The sequence below is a fragment of the Rutidosis leptorrhynchoides genome, chromosome 2 (assembly GCF_046630445.1).
Source record: "Rutidosis leptorrhynchoides isolate AG116_Rl617_1_P2 chromosome 2, CSIRO_AGI_Rlap_v1, whole genome shotgun sequence".
NCBI classification, from domain to species: Eukaryota; Viridiplantae; Streptophyta; class Magnoliopsida; order Asterales; family Asteraceae; genus Rutidosis; species Rutidosis leptorrhynchoides.
In genome coordinates this window covers 324,689,870-324,698,033 of record NC_092334.1, presented here as the reverse complement: position 1 = coordinate 324,698,033, position 8,164 = coordinate 324,689,870, and the positions used below count along the sequence as shown (strand labels likewise).

At 31.1% G+C, this 8,164-nt stretch overlaps 1 non-coding gene across 1 annotated transcript; it reads right to left on the bottom strand.

The window, feature by feature from the left end:
* Positions 1 to 3,784: 3,784 nt before the first annotated feature.
* LOC139895526 (small nucleolar RNA R71) lies at positions 3,785 to 3,891 on the bottom strand. The gene has a single exon (XR_011775961.1). It is a non-coding gene; the product is annotated as a small nucleolar RNA R71 (small nucleolar RNA).
* Positions 3,892 to 8,164: the final 4,273 nt, after the last annotated feature.

Below are 8,164 nucleotides of genomic sequence, written 5' to 3'. Positions count from 1 at the left end.
ATGTTTGAGACAATTTGTTGATGTATGTGTTGGTGTGTTTGAGACAATGATCTGTTGATGTTAAATAGTTTCCTGTGGTGATTTTATTTTGATTGAAACAATATAATTGTAACTGTAATGTGTTGATCAAAATTATATTTTATATTTAATATTTTTTTTGTAATTTAAAAATTTTAAATTATTGTAATTGTAATGAATAATAAATTGATGCAATCAAAAGAAAACTGAATCCGAACAGGGCCCAAAAGGCCTAAATAGCAAAAGCAGGCCCGAAAGGCCTAGTAAGCTTAAACGTGGCGACATGTCCAATTAGCATAACCGGACCCAAAAGGCCTAATTATCTGAACTGGCCTGGAAACGCCCAATTACCATAACCTGGCTCAAAAGGCCCAATTATCTGAACTGGCTTGGAAAGGCCCAATTACCATAACCTGGCCCAAAATCTGAAATGGACCCGAATACCCGAACCGGATATTCGAAAATCCTATGACTTGTTAGGACGCTTTTTTGTGGTACTAATTTAACATATAGTTATATTAGGACCTTTTTTGTAGTACTAAATGTATATTAGGACCCTTATATTGGTACTAATGTAAGTTATCTTCATATTAGGACTCTTTTTCCTTGGTACTAAACTACCATATTTTTATAATACGACCATTTTTCAGGTACTTACATAATTTATAATTATTTTAGGACGCTTTTATTGGTACTAACATAGTTTCTCATTATATTAGTACAGTTTTTTGGGGTCCTAATATGATCTAACATACAAATTTAGGCGTCATAGGACCCTTTTGTGCATCTCAAAGTATTATAAAGTGTCCTAATATGATAGCTGATATGACCTGATATTGCTCCAAACGAACATATATCTAGTCGTAATATCGTTCCAAAATATAATGTTTTTAATTATAATTTCCTTATTTTTAGTTGTAATCGTTTAAATAAATAAGTGCAAAGACGAAAGACGAAGATCGCTCGAAAATGAAGATTTAAAGACGAAAACGAAGATTTGAAATATGAAAACGTTCAAAATGCTCAAATGTACAAGTTACACTCCAAGTGGTTTAATTTATCGAAGAATAGCATCTAAAATTGACAAGAGTACAAGTCGCGGAATGCAAAGTACACGATATTAAATTATACGAAAATGCGTTCGAGAAACCGGGATAAATACATAAATCGGGCGTAAAAGTACGATACAATGGAGCGAAAATTACAAGTCAACTATGCACAAGAATATAATATAATATTTATATAATTATATAAAATTATATGTATATTATATATATTTAATAATTTGTCGACAAGTAAAATGCCAAAAATTTGATGAGCTGGAATCCAAAGCTCCGCACTCGTGGAGCTGTAAGGCACAAAAGTGCCGCACTCGCGGATCCGTAAAATTCAAAACTGGCCTATAAATACTCGAAGCATTCTGCCGAATCCAACCACCATATTTCATATTTCATTTCTTAATCTCTGTTTTTTATTATTATTTATATTTATAATTTTAATTTAAGTTAATTTTAAAAATAAGGGTATTGTAACGTTTAATTTACGGGTTTTAAGTCAGAGTTCTGTCCGTATACCGCTAAGCTAACAATATCGCTTTTTACCGTTCCAACTCTCTGTAAGTCTCCACGTCCCAACTTTATTTTCACGTATCGTTATTATCATTGTTATTACTATCGTTATTATTATTATTGTTGTTGTTAATTTTATTGTTATCGTAATATTTATTATTATCGTCGTTATTATCGTTATTTATTATTTATTATTGTTATCGTTTATTATTATTAGTATTGTTTCCATGTCCACTTTATATAATTTATATTTTTATGCCGTTATAATGTCCAACTAAATACCCAAAATGGTGACTAAAATGTAGAACCTCTGGACGAATGGATTGAACTATATTATAATATTGTGATGTAACTTTGACTATTTTTAACATTAAGTTTAATCACCGACCCATTGTTATATAATTTAATATTTTCACCCCTATCACATAATTTATTAAATTAATAAGCGAAAGTGCATTAAATTTACATAAATTATGCTTCAACACCTCGGTGATCTAGACGGACATATGGACAAATTATTGACAACAATTTAGAAGTGTGATTAGGTGGTTTGGGTAATATTATAGTTTATATAATCGTGTAATTATAAAAAGGGAAGACCATTATAATTTTGGTTTTAACGAAAATTAAAACTGGATTAAATCTCAATTTGAATAGTCGGGGCATAATTTAATTCGCTAAAACGAGATCTAACGAAAGTTAGATTTAATTTTAATTAGTTAAATCTTTATAAATCGGAAGATAAAATATAAGGATATATATTAAAACATCTTAATCGGACTTAAAAACAATCAATAATCCAGAGGGGACATATTTTAGTAGCCACTACTTTACCTTATTTTAAAATCTCATCAATTTCACTTTTTACCATATAGTAAATTTTAATTACTTTTTACTATTTTACTATATTGCCATGAAAAACCTTTTTTCTTCTATTTTGTCAAATTAGTTAAATTGTATTTTTATTGTCGTTAATTTAGTTATTTCATTTTAGTTAAATTTAAATTCCGTTCAATTAAGTAGTAAACCCTAATCCAAAATCCCCCTTTTAAATAAGTTTAACTTTTAGCGATTAAAGCCTTGAAAACTCCATCTCCCTGTGGAACGAACTGGATTTACCAATGAACTATTACTACACGGATAGGACAAAGTTGCCTATATGTGTGAAATCAATCCTAAATCATAAAAACGCCATATAATCACAACCAATTCGTGTAATAATTTCAATCCGAATCTGATCAAAATAAAAGGACATGATCATGAACATCAACTTTTTGGCGCCGCTGCCGGGGAAGTTGACAGTTAAATAAATAGATAATTTTTTTGATTCGTAGTAATAGTTAGATTTGTACGTGGACTGGGTTATTGGAGCCAAACAGTACTTAATTATATTGGGGACCAAACGAATCCTGCCCCTCTGCTGCATCTTTTGGCTATTCGAAACGTGGGAAAAATTAGAAGGAAAATCTGTTTGTTTAAAGGTTTTTTCATTGTTTTTATGTTATTCGATCCTTTCGTGAAAATTCATTTTCAAGAAAGTTCAATGTTTATACACTTAGTGAATAAATCCTTCAAGACTACATACAATTTTGTAATTGTATGACCCGTTCAGGAAATCCTAAACTCGTTGCACTTAATCCAGAGCATCAAAGAAACTTGAACAAAAGATTAAAACAAGAAAAACTAAAAAAATTAGGTAGTACTAGTAAACCGAAAACACCGAAAAATATCAAAAACAAGTAGGAAACACTAGTGGTCAACCAGAAATCAAAACTGAACCAGAAACCATCATCATTAAAGAAGAAATGGCTGAAGTAACACCTGATGCAAATGATCTACTGATGTGGAATACCAGACAAACTGTTCCCCCTCTCGCACTTGCACCTATAAGAAGACCTGAAATTGAGGCTAAAAACTGGGAAGTTTAGGGGCAGTTTATGCATATGGTACGTGAAAACCAATTCGACGGAAGACTTAATAATAATCTGGTATAGCATTTAGAAGCTTTTGAAGATTTATGTGAACTGTACAAAAACAAAGATGTTTCTTCAGATGCATTTAAGTGAAGAACTTTTCCATACTCGTTAATCGGAGACGCAAAAGCATGGTTGAAAGCATCAAAACCTGATTCTATCACAACTTTTAATGAATTAAGAGAAAAATTCATTACCGGATTTTTCCCACCGGCAAAAGCTAAAAGACTTAGAACTGAAATCACCACTTTTAAACAAAAGGCGGATGAAACTCTTTATGATGCATGGGAAAGATTAAAAAGAATGTTACTGATATTGCTCCAAACATACATATTATTCGACGCAATATCAGTTATATTTCATCAGCTTTTATCATTTACAAAGACATTCAATGTATAATATTCAAGAAAAACGACAAAAGTGGACAAGAGCTTGCTATTTGAAGAAACGACGATAAAACGATGGTTTTAACCAAATTTATATCAAGAAACGTTTATCCGAATGAAAGTACAAGATAATTGAAGAAAAGAATTCAAATGGAAAGGTCCAAGTCAATACACGTCAACACGGGATCAACAAAAGAACAAACGAGAAAATAAAAATAAAGAAACTGCTGTTAACTCATACGCGAATCGTGTAGGCTTACACGAAACGCGTAGTAGTTTGTTCTTACGCGAATCGTGTAGGCATACACGAAACGCGTAATGTTAGGCCAGACAAGTTTCCAGAAAGCAAGAATGGGGCGGCTGCTTTTTGGTTTTAAAAACAATTCTTTTTAGCTCAATGTAATACAGCAAGGATTCAACAGTTCACCTACTACTAAATGATACATGTTAAATACGGAGTAGTGTGCAGAGACACATATGACAACATATTATTACTATACACATACTATTGTCATTATTATTATCTGTATTATTTTCATTTCAGTTTCAAAGTTCAAATATTAGGATTAGTTTCAAATAGTAAAGGTGTACTATTCGTGATTAAGGGTGTTATTGTACGCGTGAAAAGGGTGTTATTATTGTAATTTTCTACCATTTGAAGTTAATGAAAGTGAAGAATTTTTAGTAAGTTTACTCTGTTAAAATTATCGTTGTTATTATGTTTGCATATCTATATTTTTATGTTTACCTTAGTGTAATGAATAGCTAAATTACCTTAGTGTTTGCTTAGATGTTGAGCCCCTAGTGAAATGGATTGTTATCATTTGTAAAAGTTAAAATGTAACTTTAGTATTTTTAATATTGAGCCTAGTTAAAAGAACCATTATTGTGTAATTAGGTATTTAACCCTTGCCACTTAATTTATTAAATTTAAAAAACGAAAGTTGTTTTTATTTACATAAATTAAGCTTCAACATTAAAATGATCTAGACGAATTTATGGATAAGTTATTAACACCAATTTAGAAATAAACTTCGGTGGTTTGGGTAATATCAATAATTATATGATAGTGAAATTATAAAAAGGAAAACCGTTATGATTTGGGTATTGGCGAAAGTCAAAACTAGGCTAGGTCTCAATTTAAATACTTAGGGAATAGTAGCTATCTAAAAAAAAAGAATCCGATGAAAATTAGATTTTATTTAGTTAGTCGTAACCTTATATTTATTCGAAAGAAAAATATAAAGTTTATTACTAAAACATTTTAATAGGGCTTAAAACTCAAAACAATCCATGGACCTAGGGGTGACACATTTAAGTAAACACTCCCATTTATCCCATTATTATTTCTTGTAAACTTATTATTATCATTATTTACGAATTATTAGTATAAAATATAAAAAAAAATACATAAAAATACTCGAATCTGTATCAGTTAGTTTTGTCACATCGTATTACACATACGCGAATCGCGTATGTATACGCGAAACGCGTAAGCCTTAAACCCGGCTACAGTACCAGTAGGGTTAAAATTAGGGTTTTAATTATTTAATTAGTTTAAAATTAGGGTTTTAGCCTTTTTACTATTATATTTAGGTTATTACTATATAATTTATATTAGTTCTTATAAAATACTTTAATACATGTTAAATCCTAATAATTAGTGTTAATTATAATACTTTATAATTAGAAATTAGTTTACAATTAGTTAATCATTTTAATTCCTTTTAATTTGTATTAATCTTTTTAAACATGTCATTTAGTTAATTTAAATAAGTTTATATTATAATTGCTCAAAACAAAATTTTAAACATATAGTTTTATTAAAAGTTACTATTTTACTAATTACCATTTAGTAATATAATTAATACATCATAATTAGTATAATTTCATTTAGTTCCTTTTTAAGTTAATTATTGTAATCTTGTAATTTTATTTAGTAAATTAGTTTAAGTTATTTTCTTTTACTATTATTTTATAAATTCCTAATCCAAAACCCCCTTTAATTAAGTTTGACATCAAAGACTATTAAAAACCATTAAACACTCCATCTCCCTGTGGAACGAATCGGATTTACCGACAAACTAAACTACACGGATAGGACTAGTTGCCTATATATGTGTGAAATCAACCTGAATTCAATAAAATACCACATATACAATAAATCAATTCGTGTAACAAAACAACTCAAATCCGTTCATAAATAAAGGTTACATTTCGCAACATCAACTTTTTGGCGCCGCTGCCGGGGATTTGGCAGTTAAATAAATAGATAATTTTTTTCTGGTTCGTAGTAATAGTTGGATTTGTACGTGGACCGGGTTATTGGATCACCAATTTTATTGGTCTTTGAAGGATCCTGCCCCTCTGCTGCATCTTTTGGCTATTCGAAACGTGGGCCAAATCAGAAGGATAATCTGTTTGTTTAAAGGTTTTTATCATTGTTTTTATGTTATTCGATCCTCTCGAGGAAATTCATTTCCAAGAAAGTTCAAAGTTTTTGAATAAATCCTTTAGTTCTTTGTACAATTTCCCAAATTGTATGATCCGTTCAATCCTAAACTCGTTAAACTTAATCCGGAACCTCAAAGAATTAATAAAGGACAAAAACAACAAAAAGAAATAGGAAGTACTAGTAATTTTAAAACACCGAAAAAAACACTAAAAAAAAAAAGAGAAACAAGTAGGTAACCCTAGATAAACCTTTAGTGAAGTGATCTCATAATAGAAATTAATGTATGAACTTACGTTCCTTCAACGCTGAATTAACTCCTTCACATCCTGAACCCGAAAGAAAATTCCACGAACGCTTAAGAGCCCAAGAAGTAGAATCTCTTGCTAAGAATTTAGAGTCACTTTCCTTAGAATCCGACTCTGAACCAATTATTCAACCAATCATAGAGCCGATTATTAAAGAAGAAGAAGAAATGGCTGATACAAATTTAACGATGGAAGCATTAATGAAGGCAACAAGGAAAGGTCAAGGCCACGCAATCATCCAACCCACGATGACTGATGGCTTTGAAATAAAAGGTTAATTTTTACACATGGTAACTAATACATGCCAATTCGGTGGAGCTCCAAATGAGGATGCTAACGAGCATCTTCGTAAGTTTGTAAGCATTTGCAAACTATTCAAAATTAAGGATGTCACCGATGATGTCGCATGTTTAAAAATCTTTCCATGGTCATTAAAGGATGAAGCTAGAGATTGGCTAGACTCATTACCAGAAGGTTATATTGAAGACTGGAATAATATGATGGACAAATTTTTGTCAGAATTCTTTCCTGCTTCAAAAGCAGCAAAATTGCAAAGTGATATAAATCACTTTAAACAAAAGCCTAATGAAACTCTTTATGAAGCTTGGACCCGATTCAATAAAATGCTTCGAATATGTCCTCAACACGGGTTGAGTACATTTCAAAAAGTTTGTGTATTTTATAAAGGAGTAAATATAGCTACTAGAAAAGATATAGATGTTGCAGCCGGAGGTTCGGTCATGAAGAAAACACCTGAAGACGCCCACACAATCATTGCTGATTTAGCTTCCCATTCCCATAATTGGCATCAAGAAATAGAATTCTCTAGATCATCAAATGTTGCTAGTATTGAAAGCAATGATGAAATTGCTTCTTTAAAAGTTCAAATAGCAAATCAAGCAAGGCAAATCGAGAAAGTAACCAAGGAAATGCATGCTATCAGAGTAGGATGTGAACTATGCCAAGGTCCCCATCTTACTAGAGATTGTGATCAAAGTACAATGGAAGAGCAAGCAAATTTCTTAGGTTACTTACGAAAAGGTGAAATGAACTTCAGTGATTTTCCAGCTATAGAAGCAAACAACCGAAAATATCCTCCTATAAACAGCTATCAAGTAGGAGGACCTTCAGGATCAAATAATAATAACTATCAAAATAATAATAACTATCAAGGAGGAAATCCAGGTTACCAAAATAACCGGAATTTCCCAAATCAAAATCAAAGAAATCCGCCACCAGGTTATAATAACCGAAATCAACCTCAACGAAATTATCAAAATAATTTCCAACACAATCAACCACAACCACTAGCACTTATGCAACCACAACCATTAGCAATTATGCAACCTCAACCTGAGAGGAAATCTGGTTTAGAAGATCTCTTAAGAGATTTTATGGTTAAGCACGAGCAAAATGCAGAGCTCCAAACTCAGCAAATCCGAAATCAACAAGCCACAAT